Source organism: Panthera leo, chromosome D3, assembly GCF_018350215.1.
Source record: "Panthera leo isolate Ple1 chromosome D3, P.leo_Ple1_pat1.1, whole genome shotgun sequence".
Classification (NCBI taxonomy): domain Eukaryota; kingdom Metazoa; phylum Chordata; class Mammalia; order Carnivora; family Felidae; genus Panthera; species Panthera leo.
Window position 1 is genome coordinate 37,659,545 of NC_056690.1, and position 22,284 is coordinate 37,681,828.

General features: G+C 37.8%; 1 protein-coding gene across 7 annotated transcripts in view; it reads right to left on the reverse strand.

The window, feature by feature from the left end:
- ARHGAP28 (Rho GTPase activating protein 28) overlaps window positions 1–22,284 on the reverse strand; it is a 203,099-nt gene that overhangs the window by 167,936 nt on the left and 12,879 nt on the right. Inside the window, exon 2 of one of the 7 annotated variants that reach the window (XM_042911216.1) lies at window positions 16,328–16,422. The exons of the other annotated variants lie outside the window; for them this stretch is intronic. The gene's annotated coding sequence lies outside the window, so the exon portion shown is untranslated. The remainder of the gene's footprint in view (window positions 1–16,327; window positions 16,423–22,284) is intronic. 7 annotated transcript variants of the gene reach the window in all.

A 22,284-nucleotide genomic window follows, 5' to 3' on the forward strand; every position in this document is an offset into this window, starting at 1 on the left:
TGTGTTGATGTTTCTTCTATTAGGAAGCCAAACTTTCTAGTCTAGACTTTCATAGGGAGACATGTACAATCAAGATGCCATGCTGGACTTAAAATAATGATAGCAATAGTTAAAACATTTTAAATGTTTACTAGGTGCCAATTAGCATTCTAAGCGCTTCACATACACTAACTAATCTCATCCTTGGTACTACCCTATGAGATTGTACTATTACTAACATCATTTTACAGAGGAGGAATTGTATAGCAAGGCTTCTGACTCTGTAAGAGGCACAAAGAGGTTAAGTAATTGGCCCAAGATTGCACAGCTAGGCTTCTGATGTCGTATGAGGCACAGAAAAGTTAAGTAATTTTCCCAGAATTACACAGCTAGGCTTCCAATGATGTTCGAGGTACAGGAATAGACAGCTAGCCTCTGCTGCTGTACAAACTGATGAGTAATCTCCCACTGTGCCAGTTTACTACCCCTGCTTTCACATGGCAGGAATTTGTATTTCTACAAGTTTTCTACTCCTGGGAATGATTTTTCTGCGGGGAGTGGGGGGGGGGGTCTCTATAGGTATAATATGCCGAATCAGGAAAAATATAGCATGAGGAAACAGTAACATGGCTCTGTGAGCTTCTTGGCCAGCAGGTCAACTTGCCGGGATGAAAAGCCTCTCTAATAATACAGTAGCACACTCCCAAGCCTACCAGTGCATCTGCAAGCAGCACAGTAAGAGCCTGTGAGAAGGTGTTACATTGACAGGTAAGCAAGGGTAGAGCTGTGTCAGGCACAGATGCCTGGTTTCCGGAAAGACACCAATTCAGCTCTAAACACAAAACTTAACAATCCCCTTATCTTAGAATGAGAAAACGATGCTACATCTACCTACACAACCTCCCTGTAAACCCATCCATATGACAAGAACAATCACACTTGCTCGGGTGTTCTCTTTGAAGAGAAGACCTGCAAGGAACATGTAATCACTGGATGATGTTATTTGACTTATGGAAAGGGAAAGGGGAGAACACAAATATTTACTGAGTTCCCAGATTGGGCCAAACACCATGCTACAGGTTCCCATTTCTCTAATTAAATTTTGACAATCTACCCATAAAGTACATTTATAGCATTATGTGTTATTCTCCTTGTTTGTAAGGAATAGAAAACCTGAGGGTAAAAGGGTTATGTGAATTGCCTATGTAAATCTAAGGGGAAGTCAGTGTGGAGCCTGAGTACCCCCTCAGATAGGTCACAAAGTAAGTGTTCAATAAATGTTGAACTGAATTACTGAATTGAAGTAAATAAATAAAATGAAGTCACACCAAGAATACAATAAAAATAAACTCTAGTGTTAGAAAGTAGGTATACTTGGATTCCAGCAGTATCAACTTTTAGAAAGTCACTTTTGATAATGATCTTTTTCTCAGAGAAGTTTTATATGTGCCCCCAAAACTGTGCGAAATGATGAGCTTTACCTCTAAGTGGAACTGTATTTGTTTCACGTGTTTCTCTCAAGCACTCAGCTGCAAAAGGCCACCGCCTCCGCAAAGCTCTTCTATTTCCCCAGGTAGGAATGGTTGCTGCCTCCTTTGTGCCCCAGGTCCTGACCATATTCTACCCCAGCCCCTTTCTCCTCCACTAAGTTTATTTGCTCTCACATCTGCCTCTTTCACTAGACTGAAAACCCTCTGAGGGCAGACTCTTTTCTTATCTATCCCTGTTAATTGGCAACACTAAACACTTAAAAAAATTCACCCCCAAACCCCCCAAAAAACCAAAACACACACACACACACACACACACACACACACACACACACACGTTTCTCAGACCTTGAAAGTTCAATTTTGAACTAACCTGGCTCAGCTCTTACGGGGGTCCCAGATCTGGACACAGGCCCATTTGCCAATGTTAACAGACCCTGAATTACAGGAAGTGCTTGTGAAATCCTAGAAAACACACCAATCTGCAGTATTTTTTTTTCTAACATCAAATCATTCAGTAACAGAGCTTTCTGCCTTTCATTTCACTGCAGCTATTCAGTCTCACTCTTTTATGTTTATGTGGACGCTTTCCATGGATTTTCCAAATTAAATTGTGTACAATTAGATTTTATCACCCATATCCTAAATTTCTGAAGAAAACTTTCTTTAAAGTTTCAAAAGAACAAACAGCCAAAGGAGAGTCAACCAGATGTAGGGATACAGAATGGATATGTAATATTTCTTGATAATTGCCTGCTTTCATACTTTCCTTCCCTGACCCCAAGAGCCAGAACTGCAAGCACCGTAGCGAAAGAAGAGGGAGAAGTTACGAGACGCCATGCCCACTTGAGTCCTCTCAGCCACACCCCTGCCTCTTCACCCTCTCTCCCTCCTAAAAGAGCACCGCTGCCATTCTCCTTCCCTATCTGCAGGCCACGCAGGACCTCTCTAGCAGCCCACTCGCCTCAGTCTCGGAGCTGGGAGCATCCCACAGATATCAGGAGGCCACACGCTGAGCTGGACACTGGCCAGCAGATTGGCAGGAAAAAGTCCAGGCAGAGTTGTGCTCCTGGAACTTAGAGACTAGCAAAGAAGAAAATGAAACAAGTATTTGCAATATGTTAGACGAACGCTATGATAAGGTAAATAAAGCTAAACTGGGGTTAAACTCGAACACTTGCGTTAAGAATATTCTACCTTGACAAGAACTGAAGAAAAGAGACTGGGTCTTTTGTACATGAGTGTATGGCTGATAGCTCCTCTCCTCCCCAGTTTTCTCATCAGTAAATGTAGGATGACAAAACTACCTCCCTCTTAAAGTAGTTCTGAGAATTAAATGCGTGGCACCAGGTACAGCACTGTGAACAGGGCCTGGCCCACAGTGAGTGTCCAATGCATCCCTAATGTGATGTGTCTCATGGAAGGGCAGCCAGTCTAACCCAGGCAACGTCTAAGGCAACGTCTGAGATGAAGTGGCTTCGAAGCTTAGTCCTGAAAAATGGGAGTGGATTCACTACAGATACGTTACTTTGCTAGGGCTGTCATAACAGTGTTCCACAGGGTGGGTGGCTTTCACATAGAAATGTATTTTCTCACAGTTTGAGAGGCTAGAAGACTAATATCAAAGTGTCAGCAGGTTGATTTCTCCCGAGGCCTCTCTCCTTGGCTTGAAGATGGCCATCTTCTCACTGTGTCTTCATGTGGTCTTCCCTCTGTGCCACTATGTGTCCTAATTTCGTCTTCTTGTAAGATTAGTCAGACTGGGTAAGGGTCCACTGGAATAATCCCATTTTAATTCAATTACCTCTTTAAAAGCCCTATCTCCAAATACAGTCACATTCTGAGGTACTGGGTGTTAGGACCTCAACATATGAATTTGCGGGAACACAGTTCAGCCCTTCACAGTGGGGAAGGCAGGGAGAGGCACAGAGACGAGGGCTGTTTCTAACAGAAATATTACTATTAAATAAATATTACTATTAGAAATGTTACTATTTCTAACAACCTATGAATTGAAAGAGGATGGTATATGGGTGCCTAGGTGACTCAGTAGGTTAAAGTGGCTCTTGATTTTGGCTCAGGTCACAATATTACAGTCCTGGGATGGAGCTTTGCACTGAGCATGGAGCCTGCTTAAGATTCTCCCTCTCCCTCTGCCCTTCCCACGCTCGCATGCACCCTCTCTCTCTCTCTCTCTCAAAAAAAAAAAAAAAAAAAAAAGATGGTGTAGCATGTTGAAAAGAAACTGAGTGAATCTAAACCCTTTTACAGTATAGATTATAAAGAGGGAATAGCGAGAGCTGAAGCTAGAGAGGGAAGGAGAAGCAAATCAGGCCATGGGGCCTTACAAGAGAGCTTGTATATTAAGCAATGGGATTTTATCCTCAGGGAAATGGGGAAACATTTTGGAATTTCAAGTAAGGTGCATATGTGGCATGACTGAACTCCATTTTAGAAAAATCATTCTGTCTGCATTGTAAGGAGTTTTTTGGAGGCAGAGGGAGCTCCTGGGAGACATTTGTTTTGTTTTATTTTGTTTTGTTTTGTTTTGTTTTGTTTTGTTTTGTTTGGGGGGGGAGACATTTGAAATAAGACAAGTGAGAAAGACTGATGGCTTGAACATGCCTTGGGGAAGAAACTGACACACTCTGGAGAGCTAATCAATGGACCTTGTGATTGATGGGGAGCAGGGGGAAAGGAGAATGATTCCCATGGTACCAGGAGGTGGGTAGATGATGGTGAAGGAAGATGACAAAGTCAAATAGACATTCTGAATTTGAGAAACCTATGGGACTGCCAGGAGATCACTGGCTGTTGATAGTACCTGTTGCTTATTAAACTCTTATTATACGGCACAGGATGTGTCAAGAACTCTACACATATTATCAAACACCTTCCTACAAACGAGGAAGCTGAGCCTTTAATGAGATACTCAACCATGGCACCACATCCCTTCCACACCCCAACTGCCCTCGCTGCCACCCCTAGGGACACCACTATCTTGACCTCTGATACCATAAATTAGTTTTGGCTATTTTTGTACAGTATATGAATAAAACTGTACAGTGTATGCACTCTTTTGTACATGTATCCATGCATTTTAAAGTCTGCAGTCTAACCTGGGAAAAATAAAGGTTGATGTAGACAGAAACATAAGTATAATCTCATGAACGCATATTCCCATATCCTAAGGACCCCTAAAATGGATATATAGTACTTATGCATTTAATTGCCAGGTCAAATCACAGTAACATGAAATGAATCCAGGTAAGAACAAGGCCCATTTCGGTGTTGTATCCCTTTGAAGGCACTCGGTCACTGACCCAGACTAACTGTAACAAATCCCTTCATATAAATTAAAGATTAGAATGTAAAGCAAATAGTAATGGTGAGAGCAGTTTTAAAGGGAAAGTTCTACTGCAATACTTAAAGTAAATGCAGGTCAGTTTTGGATAATAACAAATTTGAAATCAACTCTAATTATTGCTTTAATAAAGTAATCCCTTTTTCTAGTTGGGAATCGTTCACACTGCTAAGGAACTGACAGTGACCTTAGAAAGTGTTTTGAATGTTTTTAAAACCATAGAAATGTCAGTAAAAGATCAACTTTTTACTAGTTTTAAAAATTCTTTTCTAAAACAATTCCACAGAAGTTGTGCATTTAACTTTCAGTATTTTACTGTATGATCAATATACTACATAATTTTACTATGTGCTTGCTGAATTCTGAGTTTGTTTCTGACCTGGACCTAAGAATCTCTTGGTGGGGTGGACATTACAGTCTTATTTTTAGGATAAGATCTTGCCTCTGATAGTTCTCTTATGAAATTTATTATTTTTACTTTTAATCACAGTATAAAAAAACTGTTAAAAATTTTACTTGGAGGATGAAAACAATCACATCTGCAAATTTATGGCTATCCAAATTTTACAGATGCTCAACATTTGTAAGGGGGGGGAAGCTGTAGTTCTCCACAAGAGTTTTGTCTGTTTGAACTTGCATGGGCACACATAGTTTTGATATAATTCCATTGCAGAGAATATTCACATCATTTTTTAGCATAGTGAATCCTCTGTGTAAATTCCTTCTGCAAATCTTTTGATACTAAGTTCCTCTTACACCCCTAAAATTCCTGATGTCTCTCTCCCAGAAAAGAACCAACAATTAGCATAACTTCTTGTTGAACCAAACAAAGTTCTGATTACAATCTTAATTAATCTCTTTTTGAAAAAAGAATCAACCACCTGTGACCAAAAGTTTGACTGCAGGACATTCTGACTTTAAAATCCATGGGGAGCAGCAACTTGTGCATGAGATTTAAAGTCAGGTTATTGTTTAGCGGAGGAATTCTACACTTGAATGTGAAATCCTAGTCTCTCTCTGTATTAGCTTTAATTTTTTTTCAAGGTCAGACAGCTAAGAATCTGTGAACATGTGCAAATGTTACCTATTTTTTACTTTTCATTTTTGCTCTTGTAATTTCCACGTTTATTTCCTGTCATTGATGAATTGTAAATTTCAGTTCCTTCACTCATTTAAGACTGATGTTCCATTAACATCTCTGAGTTACTTAAAATTCTTAATCTCGTTGTAGAGTTCAAGCTCTGAATATGCATCTATTTAGATATTTTTAATATTGTACTTATTTATATATATGTATACATACATATTTATATTTACTTTATGTATTTTAAATATTTATATAAATGAATACATACTTGTATATTTTATATATTAATTATATCTACTTTTATATATATTATATTTAATATTTGTATATATTTTAGTTAATCATACAGGATGACTTGGTAAAAGCTAGCAACATTTTCATAATAAATTAGAGAATCACAGAAATGATGATAGTTATCACAACTTTATATATAGTACCAAAAAGGTATAAATCGATAGAGACCATCCGAAGTGGGGCTTTTACTGATCACTACCAGGATGTTCTAAATGAGAATTAGAATTTCCTTGTGCATTGCTAAGCTTTTCTTTTTTGAAAAATCTAACTTTTTCCAAATTTGCCAACCAAATCTTTAATAAAACTTTGTGAAACTTACTTAAGTAATTGTGTCTAAATTATTGTCTAAATTTCTAGACAATTATTGTCTAAAAATTGTCTAGAGTAAGAACTAAATCCACATCTGCTAAGATATCTGAATTTGCCTCCTTTCAAGTTATATATAAGGCATCAGTGGTGGCATAAAGATGAGAAGAAAAGAGAGTAAGCACTGAAAAGAAAAAGCCCACTCCATGCTTGCTAAGTTTTATTCAAACTTAGATTATACAGTGTCACATGTGAAGTATGATTAAAAAAAACTTTAGTAAAAACCCAATTTCCACATTATTTTAGAACAAATCTAAAGCAGTCTTATGCCTTACCTGACTCTTACAAATAAATTATTTCCTATTTTGCCTTTGATCTTCTCTGATTAAAGACCACAACTCTTGTTTATCTAAGACAATCAGTGCACAGATACACGGCAAAAGAAAAAGTCATAAATACCATAAAATCTCATTTTCAGGTCTGTCTACCTATAAATCTTTAACTAGACCAGCCAACTAGGAGAAAAACTAGATAATTTGTATTTCCCCTTCTCTCCCTTGTTGCCTCCTGGTATAATATTAAAAAGCAAGCAAGCAAGCAAGCAAGCAACAGACTCTATCTAGAGCCAACTCTATGCCCTATATCAAAGGAGAACAGAGCAAACTTACTTACGATGTATGGATCTTAAGCATTCCATCCCATTCCCATTTCTCATCTGATACAATTACAGTTAAGTCTGACACAGGAATTTCTTACTTTGAATCTTCTAACAGTATTCCTAGCAAACCTACAATGCAATGACATATAGCCATCCAGGCACCCCTCTGTAATTGCTTAATTTTTAATTCAATGGGATAAATAGGTAGAACAACAACCACTACTTAAATGATCTTTTACCAAATCTGTAAGAATTTTCCTTCCCTAGGGTAACATCAAGACAGTTGTAGATCTGGGGCACCTGGGTGGCTCAGTCGGCTAAGGATCCGGCTTCAGCTCAGGTCATGATCCCAGTTTGTGGGTTCGAGCCCTGCGTTGGACTCTGTGCTGACAGCTCAGAGCCTGGGTCTTGCTTCAGATTCTGTGTCTCCCTCTCTCTCTGCCCCTCCCCCACTCATGCTCTGTCTCTCTCTCTCTCTCAAAAAATAAATATTAAAAAAATTAAAAAAAAAGATAGTTGTAAATCCAAGCTGTGTATTAATCACCAATATGTCCCTATGATTCCTAACTCAAATCCTAACTCCTAATATGCAATGCTGGCCAAGTTTCTGCTCTCATTACATCTGCTTCTGATGCCTCCCTCTAGAGACATTTGACTTCTTTAGGTTCTGCTCCATGTGTTTCCCTTCCTGTCTTTCAATCCTGCTCTGGTCCCCCATCTTCTCCATGTATCTCCACAGAATACATAACAGGGCTTTCTCCTGTTTTCCAAACTTTACCATGTTACAGAATGGCTCACTCCACTAATCACTTTCCAAGCGCCCCAAAACTACTGCTATTTTCCATTTCTGATAACTATTAAACAGGAAATATTCTCTATAAAGGGTCAGAAAGTATATTTTAACACTAGATATTTCTGTAAGAGTTATTTTCATTACTCAGGTTTTCAACACATCTGTGACAACATGGATGGTCCTAGAGGAGATGATCCTAAATGAAATGTCAGAGGAAAACAAAAACCATATGATTTCACTTATATGTGGAATATAAAAAATGAAACAATAAAACAAACAAAAGCAAAAACAAAACAGAAACAGACTCATAGATACAGAGAACTACCTAGTGATTGCCAGAGGGGCAAGGAATGGAGGTAAAGGGAATTAAGAGGTACAGTCTTCCAATTATAAAATAAATTAAGACACAGGGATGTAATGTACAACATAGGGAATACAGCCAATAATACTGTAACAACTTTGTATGGTGACAGATGATAACTAGACTTATCATGGTGAACATTTCTTATGTATATAAATGTCACAGAACTCGGTTGTACACCTGAAACCAATACATATTGTTTGTCAATGATTTTTCAATTAAAAAAAAAAGGAAAAACAGGAGAAAATAAAAGTTAGTTACAATGGGGTATTTCCACTGTGCTAGAATAATAAATCAAGGAGAAAGAAAAAATAGGTGAAAAGTTCTCTTCAGTAGAATCTCTAAACAAAAGGAATAATTTCAACAGCCCCAAGCAAACTTCAGTGTCACACAGTCAAGGCCAAAATGTTCCAGATAAGATGAGGAGGTTAAGACTATGACCCCGTGTCTGTGATATTATATGGAATACAGGCATTGGGCCTGTGTCCCCAGAAGGTATTTTATATTTTTTTATATATATATTTTGTAAATATATATATTTACATATTTACATTTATATCTGTGAAGTTAACCTTATCATATTTTATATTTTATATTTTTTAATATATATATTTTGTAAATATATATATTTACATATTTACATCTGTGAAGTTAACCTTATCATAGTATAATTTGTACATCATAAAATTCACACATTTTAAATGTACAATTCAATATTTTTAGTAAATTTAACAAGTTGTACAACCATAACTATAATCTAATTCTAGAACATTTTCATCAAATTATTTTGACAATCATAATGGTTGCTCAGATATCTGTTCTTTTGATTTGAGAAAGCTGAATTTCTTACAAGTCTTGTGTCTAGTTCAGTGGGATGTTTCTATGTTAGCCACAAGTGTAGGCTTGGTCAGACTGCTGTGGATCCTGAACAAATGAAAAAAAATGGTGTTTTATTTCATTTATTACATTTCGATTTTTCTAACAGGGTAACCTAGAAGGGAAAAAGATATACTGTAACATTAACTAATATATTTCAAGTATGGTTGTATAAGACTGACTTCAATCCTTCATTTGCAAATAAACATTTTGATTCTTTAAAAATAAAAAGGTGGAAACAGGGAGAGGGGAAAGGGAAGGGGAGTAGGAAGTGATGATCAAAGGACTGTGCAAAACATGAACGGTGTTTCATGAGGGGAGAAGTTGTTAATTCTTATACAGATCTTACTATGTGGCAGTTGATGTTCTAAGGTCTTTACTTACATTGATATCTTTACCTCACGAGAGGTCCGTGAAATAGATGCTACAACTATCCTCAGTGAGGAAACTGAGGCCCTGCAAGGCGAGATAAGTTGCCAAGGTCCCACAGTCAGTAGAAGAGCCAGGCTCCTCATCCATGCAGTCTGGTTCCAGCAGTCTCACCTTTCACCAGATTTGCTCCTTTCAAACCTAACATAGTTGATTATTTCAGTATCGGTGAGGCTGAAAGTTAAATTAGCAGTGACTTGTGGCCAAAATGCCCCAATTCTTTTGTGATCAATACATGAACCGTAATGGTTGAGACACATACTAATTTAACTGATATTTCTGGTGTATATTGGCAACACAAAGAAACTGCTCAAATGCTGTCCAGGAATGATATTTATTTTAGAAAACATGGGATACATTTTGTATTATTTGGATTCAGGCTTAGGGTGACCATATGCACTGGTTTGCTCAGAAGAATCCCAGTTTATACCTGTTGGCCAGGCATGATTATATAGCACCTGCTTTTGCTTTCAAACTGTCCCACATGGACAGTAAAATATATAGTCATCCTACTCATGCACAACCAGCGTAAATGGAACAAGTCAAACTGCATAAAATTTATATCCAATCTCTTTATTACATTATTTTTCATGCTATTCTTTATAGCAACTTCAGAAGCCACTGGTATATCCCAACAACAATAATGGCTGTCCAGCATTTATTCTGTTTTCATGTATATCTTTTTCTTATTGTATGATCCCATCCCCAAGCTTTCCATTCAACAAGATTCTTACTCTTAGTTATTTCTACCTATAAAATTCACTAGGACTACCGATTATCACCAAAACTTCTAAAAGACAAAACCAATACAAAACAAACACCTTTCTTCCCCATCTCAAAATATATATAATAAAAAAGTTTCTATGAACCTAAAGCTATATGAAGTTATCTCTGTAAATGCTAGTTTATATTCATATATGCTCATAAAATGGAGTGTTCTATCGAACTTGTCTTAACATGTTACAGGATCTGATTCATCCCCACATGAATTTTAAAGTGTCTTTTATTCATTTTCTTAGATGAAATATCTGCATAAAGCTGACAAGTGCTGCATTTGGTTTTAATAACTGTGATTCTTTCATTGTCTTATCCTAAAATCAGTTGCTTTTACCATTGTGAACTCAGTGGTACCTCTTCCCATTTCTCTGCCTCTTCTTTCAAACACTTCACTTCCCTCTAATCTTTCTGCCAAATGACTGCCTTTATTCCAGTACTTTCTATTCTATGATAACCACCCTAATGACATGTCTTTCCTAAGGACTCCATGGTTATTTTTTGGAAACAAGCCATTATTCAATCTCACATTCACATTATGCTTCCCATAACGCTGCTGACTCAGCAGCTGCCTTAGTAGGCCTATGCTTTCTCCATGTTGCTTTACAATTTTTCTGAAAAAACTACTTACTTATGGTCCCCTTATGCAAACTCCCTGACCTCCTTCCCTTTGGGTCAGATTCATCTATCCACCCGGAGGTATAATCTTCTTGAGAAGCTCAGCTGGCAAATAAACCTCCCCAGCCTCTGGGCTTCACTTACCATATTGATTATGAAGATTCTTAGGAAACTGACCTGCAGAAAGAAGGGAGGAAATTCCTGCCCTTGAACTGAGTCACTGGATTCCATTACTTTACTGTTGTCTCAGTCCACATAGTTACAGATGGTGGAGGGTATAACCAATCACTAATTCTGGAAAGCTGTTCCACACCAGTGTGAATTAGTATGAGGAAGACAACTGTCCACTGTATCCTGCTTAATGGTTTGAAATTTCTGACAGTTTTCTCCCTTTTTTAGCCAGCAAAGATTCTTCAGATCTCAGTTTTTAAGCTTACCCTGATTATGATACCCAGCACATAACTGTATTCATCTTTAATTTCCCTATAATGTAGCTTTTACCATGATTTAGCTCCACTAAATGGTCTCAGTTATCCAAAGACAGGTTTAATCTCCCTATGATAATGACATGTCATTAAAGGGCTTTCTATAAAAGCGGTCTGAATGTGTGGTACCCTTCTGGAAGAAACTGCAATAAGGTCTGAAGATCACATTTAATAGGAAGAAGTGGAGTTCATTAAAGATGTAACAAAGAAAAAGTATTTACAGTTTCAGAGTCACATGGGCCAAAGATAAATTACATATTTCATTCTATAAAAATATTTTAAACAGTCACTTCTTCCTAATTATCTGTTACCTTGCTCCTTTATGAAAATGGTCTCATTTGAGATAAGTAGACATCAAGAACAAAGATGAAATCATTGCAAACAGAGAATCAATTGTGGCTCATATTTTAGAGCCACTGATACTTAAGTGATACTTAAGCACAAGTTTGCTAATTTAGGCCCAAATTTGACCAAATCTTTATCATGAAAAGTGAGCATGGTTCTTTGTGCCATCTTTATATACTTAGGCTCCTGGAAGAATTTCAGCAACCTCTTTGTCTTTTATGGACAAAGAATCTACTACGACAAAAATCAGTATGCTTGAGTGAAATGCTTCCAGATGAAACTGGACCACAGAGTGAGAAAGATGCAGTAGCCACGCTTCTGAGAAGACCATCAGAACTCAAAACACGACAAAAATAAGATGTCTCAACTCATTCCATTCCATTCTTCCATATATTGTCTTTTAATTTAATTAAAAATATTTATTTTATTAAGAATGATTTTTAAGAGTCAATCACAAATCAAACATCAAACTATGTGAGGCTTTATATCTGATGTTCTTCCAACTGTGGTCTGCAGTTATAGAACAAGGGGAAACTTTACAATATGAGAGTAAATCATAAGATTGCATTATCCCCTTGAATCAATTATACAGATAGGGAACAGAAAATATACATATATATTTACATATTATATAATTACATACATTATATATATATATATATAGTTGATCTCAATTTTCCCTCACTGAAAACATATGTATTCTATTGTCACTTTGCATTAGATAACATAGGAATACCTTAAAAAAAATTTAAAGGCTAACATGAAGGAATTTATTTTTAATTAGACAAGAAGAGTCGTTCTCATGTCAAAGTATTTTTTTTTTACTTTAAGCTTTCACAACTGTAATACTGTACTGAAAATAAGCAGAAATATTCCATAGTTCCTTTCAAAGACTCATTCTTTCAAAAAGAAAAAAAAAAGTACTATTTCCCACTGGGCACATAGATAGCACCAGTTCCCTATTTCTCTGTCCCCTCTCAAATTATAGCCTAGACTCAGAATCACTTAACTAAGTGACATTTTTGTAAGATACAGAAGTTACTGGTTTATTAGGAAAGGTCTGACTATTTTTACCTAATACTCCCAGGTATAGTGTTTACAGCAACAACAGAAAAAAAAAAAAAAAGTAACCAATCACTGGGGCGAAGACAAAAATAAGTTGAATGACTATGAGCACATTAAGAGGAAAAACATAAACCCATAACTTGGTGTGAGGATACTGACTGCATTTCTTAGGAGCCTAACCTCCGCATTCCTGAACCGTGACCAGAGATGATAAAGAAGTGTTGAGAGGAACAAGCGACCTCATTGTTACCTGGCTGTGCTCTTGAGCTGAGAGGAGGCAAAGCCTGTGTGTCACCACACAGCAATCCCAGGCTAAGAACTGACCTCACCCCAGATGAGAAGTTTCTAGAGCCTGTTTCACAGCAGTCTTTTCTGCTTAGACATGGTCCTCTTTGTGCAGTGGCTGAAGTGGACTTAGCAGTTGGTTTTGCTGAGTCTGGAACCTCTGTCATACTACATGAGGTCTGTGTTAATGGAGGACACAAATAGTTTCAGATGTGGACAGAAAAGACTGTGAGAGAGCAAACTAGAGAAAGAGGACCAAGAGAAAGCTCAGCAGGAAATCTGAACATTAAGCAACAGTTTGTTACTGACTTGTGATGCCAGTGTGATGCCAATCAGAATAGGTAGGAAGGTCTGTTCTGCTGCCTGGTTTGAATTTGTGTCTGAGGACACAATAATTGATGATAGAATTCATAATCTTTTGAAACAGTTCCAGAAATAGTCGTTGCCGAACTCAGTAGGGGAAAGAATTCCATTTGGCCCCACTCATACTTTTCCTCCAAGAGTAGTAATGGGGATTAATAAAAAACATGGCAGAGTAGAAATCTCATTAGTCTACCAAAGGTAAATGGGCACTGGCCAATTTGTAAAGGGAGCTAAAATTAAATTCTTAATATGATTTAATGTCAATTAAATGCTTACAATAAAGAATGACCACCCTGAAAATGAATCTATTTAATAGTTAAAATATAATCAAATTGGTCTGTTCTACAAATGTAGCCCTCCATCCTTCCTAATTAAATCCCTATTTTATGAGGTTGGATTTGCCAGATGCTTGGAATTTTTTTAAGTTTTGGAGATATGTCTTCAAAATGGAAGGGACTTTGCTATTTTTTGTAATAGGAAAATTGGCTTCTTGTCTTAGCAATTGACAATTAACTTCATAACCCTAGAGAATTTCAAAGACAAAATCCAACAAAAATCAGGAAAGAAAATTAAGCAGCAAAAAGCATGATTTAGACAATTACAGAGAGACAGCATTCGAGGATTTTGTAATCAATCTATGTTGCTGCTCTTATTAGTTCTGGCAGGGCCACCCCCACAGAGAACCAGTGGATACTCCAGACAGCCCAGTGGAGTAGACGTGTGTCTGTGATATCCTCTGAATCATCCCAAGCTACTGAGCCCTAAATTAGATGCTGCATTTTAACAGGAGACATATTATCTCCAAAAAGAGGGACTGTCGCACAATGAGGTCATGGAAATTTTATTTTTACAGTGCAGAAAACAAAAGCATTTCCTTTCTCATTCACAATTCACAGCCTGGGACTGTTGTGTTTTTATTTTTGTGTGTTTTGGGTTTTTTTGTTTGTGTTTTTTAACAAGCTAAACTGGCAAAGTGAAAATATAAGCAACTGGAACCTGACCTTGATTATCATTTCCTTGTGTTTCTTCAGGGTTCATTTTCTATTTCTTACTTTATACAAAACTGTCTTCTATAATCAGTTTTATAACCAGAGTCAATTATTTTGTTTTTCAACTTTGAAGAAGAAACTTCATGCCATCCCCTTCCCTCCATCCCATAAATATTTACAGGACGTGTTGCTGGGTACTGAGATCATAAGGATAATGGCTCCAGATCTTAGGGAGACAGGGGGCAGCTACAGAGGAAACATCATAAATATTTTTGGAATAATAAATGGAGGGTTGCAGTGGGCTCTGGGTGCACTGGGAGCACAAAGGAAATAACCTGGTGCCGGATGGAAGAGAAAAGGAAAAGGTAGCCAGGCAGGATTTCTGGACAATGTAACCTGTGACCCAAAGACCAAAGATGATAGGCCCTAACCTGGTGAAGAAGAACAGGGAGAAGGCTCTTCAGGCAAGGGAAGCAGGGTGCACAGAAAGGGGGCACAGTGTCGTGGTTAAGAAGCATAGGCTCTGGTATGTATATTTTACCACAGTTTTCTTTGTTTTAATTTTTTTTAATGTTTATTGTAAGAGAGAGTGTGTGCGGGCACACAAACAGGGGAAAGGGAGAGAGAAGAAGAGACAGAAGCCCAAGCAGGCTCTGCACCATTAGCACAGAGCCCAATGTAGGGCTCTAAACTCACAAACCGAAGATCATGACCTGAGCCAAAATGAAGGGTCAGTCACTTAACCAACTGTGTCACCCAGGCGTCCCACCATGATTTTCAAAAAAACCAGCAGCAGAGGTTTTGGAGGGAGGCCACTATACTTCACTTGGGCAAATTATTCACCCTCTGGGTCATTTCACAATCTGTAAAATGAGAAGCAAAATAGTATCTACCTCCTAGGAGTAAAACCCTTGGGACTTTAATTCACGTAAAGCACTTGGACCTGTGCCAGCTTTATAGGAAGCACTAAATAAATGTTAGTATTTATTATTCTGTATACAGACCCAGAGATGAGAGAGGGCAGGGCACCTTCAAGGGCATGATGAGTTTAAGTTGCCTTCTCTAAACAGGAAAGTCCAGTAGACAGAAGAAAGAATCCAGAAAAGAAAACTGGGCTGAAGTTTATCTTTAAAAGTATTTTTGAAAAAACGTTTGCTGTTTTCTTTTTTAGCTATACAAGATGATGGATGTTAACTAAACTTTTTGTGACAATTATTTCACAATATAGATAAGTCAAATCATCACATTGTACACTTTAAACTTAGTGCCATATAACAATGATCTCTCAATAAAACTGCACAACAAGAATTATTTTAAAAAATTAATGACATTTTAAAGATATCACTTTTTCCTCCCTGAGGTCCTCACTGAACTTTAAATGTATACTGAGGGTTTATCTTTGAAGCCATCTATACGTCAACTGCTACTTAAGAATAACCTGTCAGTACAAAATAATTATGTCTTCCAGCATGAAAATAACCTTTTACAAAGAGCAGGCTGATCCCCCCACTCTAACTACGACTTCTATCCCAACATCTGAGAAGGAGTGCACTTTTACATCTATGGATGCCAAACATTCCCACAAAAACCCGTATTTGGTTTCATACACCCCATTTGACAGTCTGTGACTAGAGGAATGTTATGTCATGATGCCACATGTCATATGGAAAGGCATGACAAGAGGACAATATGAGACAATGTAATGAGTCCTCCCCATAAAATAATGGTACAGCAATATTAGAATATTGGAGGCTTGAGTTACTTACCATCTTAGTTTCCTCACTGGAAAAGTAAGGCTAGATGTTTTCTAAGGACCCTTGGGACCTCAAATGTCCTGTAAACTACTTGATGAACAGGATGTCTGGAATCAAGGAAGAACAGAAAACCCTGAGTAAGAAGGAATATCTGTCCAGTCCAGAAATCTGTCAGATAATGCTACCAAGGAATATTTGTAGGAAAGGGTGGTATTTTATTTGGCTATTATGTCTCTAACTTTCCTAGAAAGATACACTACTAATTTACTACTCAGACTTCAGCTAACCTATTTCAGTCTCTATTTTGAGTGTAGTGCAGGCTATTGAATAGATAATGTACAAACAGATGAGATCAGTTGTTTGCTCTGATTGACTTCTAGCTCAAACATTTTTTTGCCTCATGTTGTTATGATTATATTGGCTAGAGATGTACTAAAAACTTTATCCCTAATCTCAGAAATGCTTCATTTGCATAAACAAACATTTCTCTCTGTCTTGGCACACAAGAGTAAGGACTGGTGGTCACATGTGCAGATCACACACCTGCATGGGATCTGAGGAAAGCACTAGAAACACAGAGCAGACTCCCAATAAGGAAAAGAGCTTTGGACTGTGGGTGTGAGGGTCAAAAGGATCATTTCTTTTGTCTTCCTATTAGACAACAATTTGCATCATTTCCACCCATCGTATGTGAAATACTGAGAGGCTTCCACTTCCTCTACACCTTCCTTGAGAAGTGGCTAAAACTCAGCACCTACTTATGCCATAATCTCATTAAATGTTGATGCCAACATTGTTCACTTCTGAGAACAGAAATATCCTATTCAAACAGGTATTAAATCGTAAGCCTAGGCACTCTGAGGCTCGGCCCAGTCAGCTTTCTCACCTTGGCCCGAAATGCCCAAGCCACAGACACTGCCCATCCAGAAGTGTCCTGATTATAGGGAGACAGAACCAAATGGCAGCCTCCCACACAGCAGGCATTCTAGCTGGCCCCCAGGTTAGCCTGGGCTATTTTTATATTGAATTTGCCTTCCACTTGTTCAAAGCTAATCTCTAGGTACCAGGGAAACAGCCCTCTCAGGGGATATAAAATGATCATAAGACCTATAAATGTAAAGATCCCCAGGATGAAGGAGGGGGGCGGATTTTGAATGCTAATTTGACCAACATCTTCTTAACTTGTGCTTCATGAATTACCTACAAATGCAGGCAAATGTGTACAACATACATATGTGTGCTTTTCACAGGGGCCTAAACCTTTTATTAGATTCTCTAAGAGTTCTGTAATTTGAAAAAGCTAAGAACTACATGATAAAAAATAGCTCTTTTTAAAAATACAAGTCAAGTCCCCAAGCCACAAGTAACAGGAAAACATAAAATGCATCACTTTTTGCTTTCATTTAAATATCTTTGAGTAATGAAAAGAACTCCAAATTAAAAGACCCTATCTGCTATATATGTTCAGTTTGTGAAAAGTTATCTCACTTCAATAGTTCATCAAATAATTTTGACAACAGTATTCACAATTTGATTTTAAGTAAATTCATCCTAAAACCAGAAACAAAAAAAAACAAAAAAAATTTCCTGAATGGAAAACAGTTTCCCAAATTAGGTACTGCTGCAGTAAATGGATCATTTAATTGAATACTTGCTGAATTTCAGGTCCACTCATGGTTGGGTATGTGGAGAATTCTATTCTAGGGGTAGCATCATTCAAAGAAGGCAGAAAACCTGTAACGGAATCTCTTTATCATTTTCCCAAAACAAACAGGGTTGCATTCCATCACCCCAGCAGCCATGGGCTTAACTGCAGCTGACCAAATTTGAGATGACCTCCAAAATCTGTTCTTAGTAACATTCTGGTCTTCATGGAATTGCCAAAATGCCGGTGGGGGTTGGGGTTTCAATAGGGTTGAGTTTAAGTCTTCCCCCTCTGCCTGCCCTGTCTGCCTCTTGTTCACACACTGCTAAAACTCTGTCACCCACGATACCCAGCTGTGTCATACAACCACAAGGCAAGTTAACTGGGGTAAGAGCTGTCTATGGCTCTACTAAATGTGAAGTCTGAAGACTGGGACTTTGACCGAACCACTAGGATTCTGGTGTATGTTTATGATTATTATTAAGCCAGCTACCTCCAATGTGTAAGTTAGTTTCTATCAGTTATTTGACTGGGAGGGTACATCAACTGAGAGTTCTAAAAGAAATTTAGGTTTAAATCTGATTCTTTCAAAATTAATTCTTCAGTAAGTTATATGGTATCTATAAAGAGTTGAAGACAGCCTCCCAAAGTGAGGTATTTTTATTAATTTATTTTCATTGCTTTGGCTAAAACAATCGGTATTTCTTTAATAACTCATTCATTAAGCCAACCCCATTTCACAAATAAAATCCTGCAAATGTGGGTATAGAATCTACTACTACTTCCCTCACCAATCCTCAGTACCTCCAAGCTGAATTACTGGACCCTTCCTCCACCTTCTCTTTGACCACACCCCCATCCATACACCAATACATGCACATCACACAGTACATATCCACATGCCTTTTCTTCAACGAAGCAAATCCTGTATTCTCTCCCTTAGTGAGATCAAACCCCACGCTGGGCTCCATGCTGGGTGCGAACCCTACTTAAACACGCACATATACACGCACATACACACAGAGAAAATATTCAACGACATGCTCACACACCTCTTGGAAGTCTCTGCTTATTCAAATTGCATTAAATTTATCCTAATTTTGTACCAATATAAATAGAAATATTAAATCTAGTATACATAATATGGATAAAAAAGTAAGTTACCAATGAATGCTCTCTTTAAACTAGAACAAAAAATAAAAATAAAGTGCTGTGGGAGCCTTAAATGGTATCCAACATTCCTATTAATTGGGCTATCAATTTATGATCATCTGAAAAATCAGCCTGCTTACTGGCAGGCTCTCTTTTTCAAAGAAAGGCTGAAAGACAAATACTTACTGATATACTGATACCGACTTGAAGTAGGCTGGTTGAAATAAACCAAACTCTACTTTGAGTAACTGAAGCTACTAACAGTGAACAACAACTCGTGCTTACTGTACAGACAGCTTAAGTACCCAAGAGATCAACTAAATAAGCAAAATTAAGAAGGGGAAAGGTGTTATTATGCAATTGGTACAGATCTAAAGCCATGTTTTGGTTAAAAATCTAGGATTATCTAATTACCTTCATTTCCAACCTACTAAGAGAGAAAAACAGAATTAAGTGTTCAAAGAATCCCTAGAGATCAACTAATCAATGGAACCCCTTCATTATCCAAATAAAGAGATGGGTGTGAACTGAGTGTGATCCAACCATAATCGTTTCACCCAAAGTGCACATGGAGTGGTCTCTACCTCCTTGAGGAGACTGACTTCACCCAGCCTCAGTGATACCAGGAAGTGGCTGCTATGCCTTTTCCTCCCACAAGCTCTTCTGCCAAAGATACTTCCTGCTCACATTCCTCCTACTGACCTGTGCTCATCTTTTTTTTTTTTTTTTTTTTTAATTAAAGTTTAGTTGACATCAAGTGTTGAATTAGTTTCAGGTGTACAACAGAGTGATTCGACACTTCGATACATTATGAAATGCTCACCATGTAAGTGCAGTCACCATCTGACACTATACAACATTATCATCATATTATTGACTATATTCCCTATGCTGAACTTTTTATTCCTGTGACTTATTTATTTTATAGCTGGAAGCTTATGGTCATTCTTGGAGACTTTATTTAGCTACAGACTCCTTTGAAGCTTTCCTTAACCACTGTATCTCTCTCACCAACCTAACCCGGAGTGGCAGTTGAACATTCTCTGCTCTCTCAGAGCATCCCACACATTGTTCCTCAATCGTTCTTTTCACAATTCAAATACTGAGTGTCCACACTGGGCCACTGGGCTAACGCTGGGGATACAGAGGGAGAGGCAGCATTTCTGTCCTCAATGAGCTGCACTTCAGAGGCAGATGAAATAACCTGTTAACCAGTCCATCTGGTCTCATCGAAGGATGAACTATTAACCATTTTTGTAGTCCCAGAATCCAATATATGGTATACAGAGCTTAAAAGATGCTTGTTCAACTTCACCTTTATTGTGAAAATTGGAGTTTAAGTTATTGTTTTAATGAGTAAAATAACCCTTACGCAAAATTTAATCTTTAAAATGGAGGGTTTATTTAACTTCTCTTCATGATCCTTTTCTGACTTTTATGTGTTGAGGCATACTCATTTACAATTGTCACCAGATTTTTTTATTAATTATTCTTCACTTCATAGCATATTACCATGAGTTTATATTAAACTATGAATAAAGGCTAATTCAGTGGTTTCTGAGAAAGCAGGTAGCATATAAGAATACCAATTCAAGATTTCTAATACTTCTAGGGTCAAAAATAATAGCAAATTCTGAAAATATCATCATATAGTTGAGAGATTATTAATTATTATGAATTGTTCATATATATATATATATATATATATATATATATATATACATATATATATATATATATATATATATATATAGTACCTAGCTCTGTATTAGACCAGGGATACTGAGATGAATAAGACATGGCCCTGGACATCAACAAATTCTTGGCCTTTAGAGAAGTCAGCTATAGAAGCACTGCTACTAAGTAGAGGGTAAGTGCAATGCTAGAAGAATGGATGAGGTAGAGAAGGCACAGAAAGGGACGTGACCAACTTGATTGGAGGGGGAGGCAGCCAGGGAAGAAGATGTCACAAAATAAGTAATGCTGAGATTTTAGAAGACCTCCTTGGTAACTCCCCAACCAAAGGACAGGTCACATGTCCACATTTCAGCCTCCACAACCTTCCCTCTGCAACCATTTGTTAAGACTCTACTGAGCGCCAGGCCCTTGGATGGGGGGAGGGGAAGGTAGTTAAAAATTCTGCAATGAAGAAAACAAATTATGTGCTTGTCTTCACAGTGCTTATCTACTATTGTGGGGCTGGGGTTAAAGTTTTATCCTATATGCAAAAATCAACGGATTTTAAGTAGGACCAAATGTGTTTGAGTCTTGCATTTTAGAAATCCAGGTTTCTTTCTTGGTTTTGAGCGAATTTTCAGCTTTTTGGGGGTAAGTTTTATAAGCTCCCCCCCTACAGTCTGCCTTTTCTCTCTCTGCACCTTCCCATAAGCTAAGTTTTTATAATAAGTTCTACTTGCTCTATTTCCTCACCTCACTTTCACCGTTAACCTGCAGCAAACTGGCTTCCACCTCTACAACTTCATTAAACCCACTCTAGCCAAGATCTTCACTGCTATCCACCCAATAAGGCCTGGGGGGGATCTTCAGTCTTAACATTTTTGGTCATTTAGCCACTCCTCATTTCTGCTCATTTTGAACCTAATGCCTTGGTTTCCAGAATGCTCCTAGTCTCTTGATCTCCCAATGCTCTGCCCTTCCCTATTTGGCACTGCTCCCAGGTTTCTATCTTTGTTCCTCTGCCATCTCTACAGACACTCTTTTCTCCCCTGCCAGATCGCACACACGTAGTACTCGTTTTAATGCTCTCCTGAATGCAGACATCTCTCATGAATAAAGAGCTTAGAATTTCCAGCCTTGATTTCCCTCTCAGGCTGCCAGCAGATAGAGCCAACTACCAGCTGGACATAGACACTTAGTATAATTTTCAATTTTCACCTGCTACACTCATCTCCCCATCTACAATCTGCTCATCCACCAGAATTCTCAATTTCAGTTAATAACACTCCAAAACAGAAACTCAAGTAATTTTCTCCTGGTCCCCAGTATGCATTTAACCATCAAATACCAAGTCCATTGCTTGTTCCTCCCCCAGAATCTATTACTCCCTTTCCTTTGTATTCCCACAACCCCTTATCATCTTTATTTAACAATGGCATTATCCTTCTAAATTATTTCTCTACTCCCAGTCTTGGTCCCTCCTTAAAACAATCTT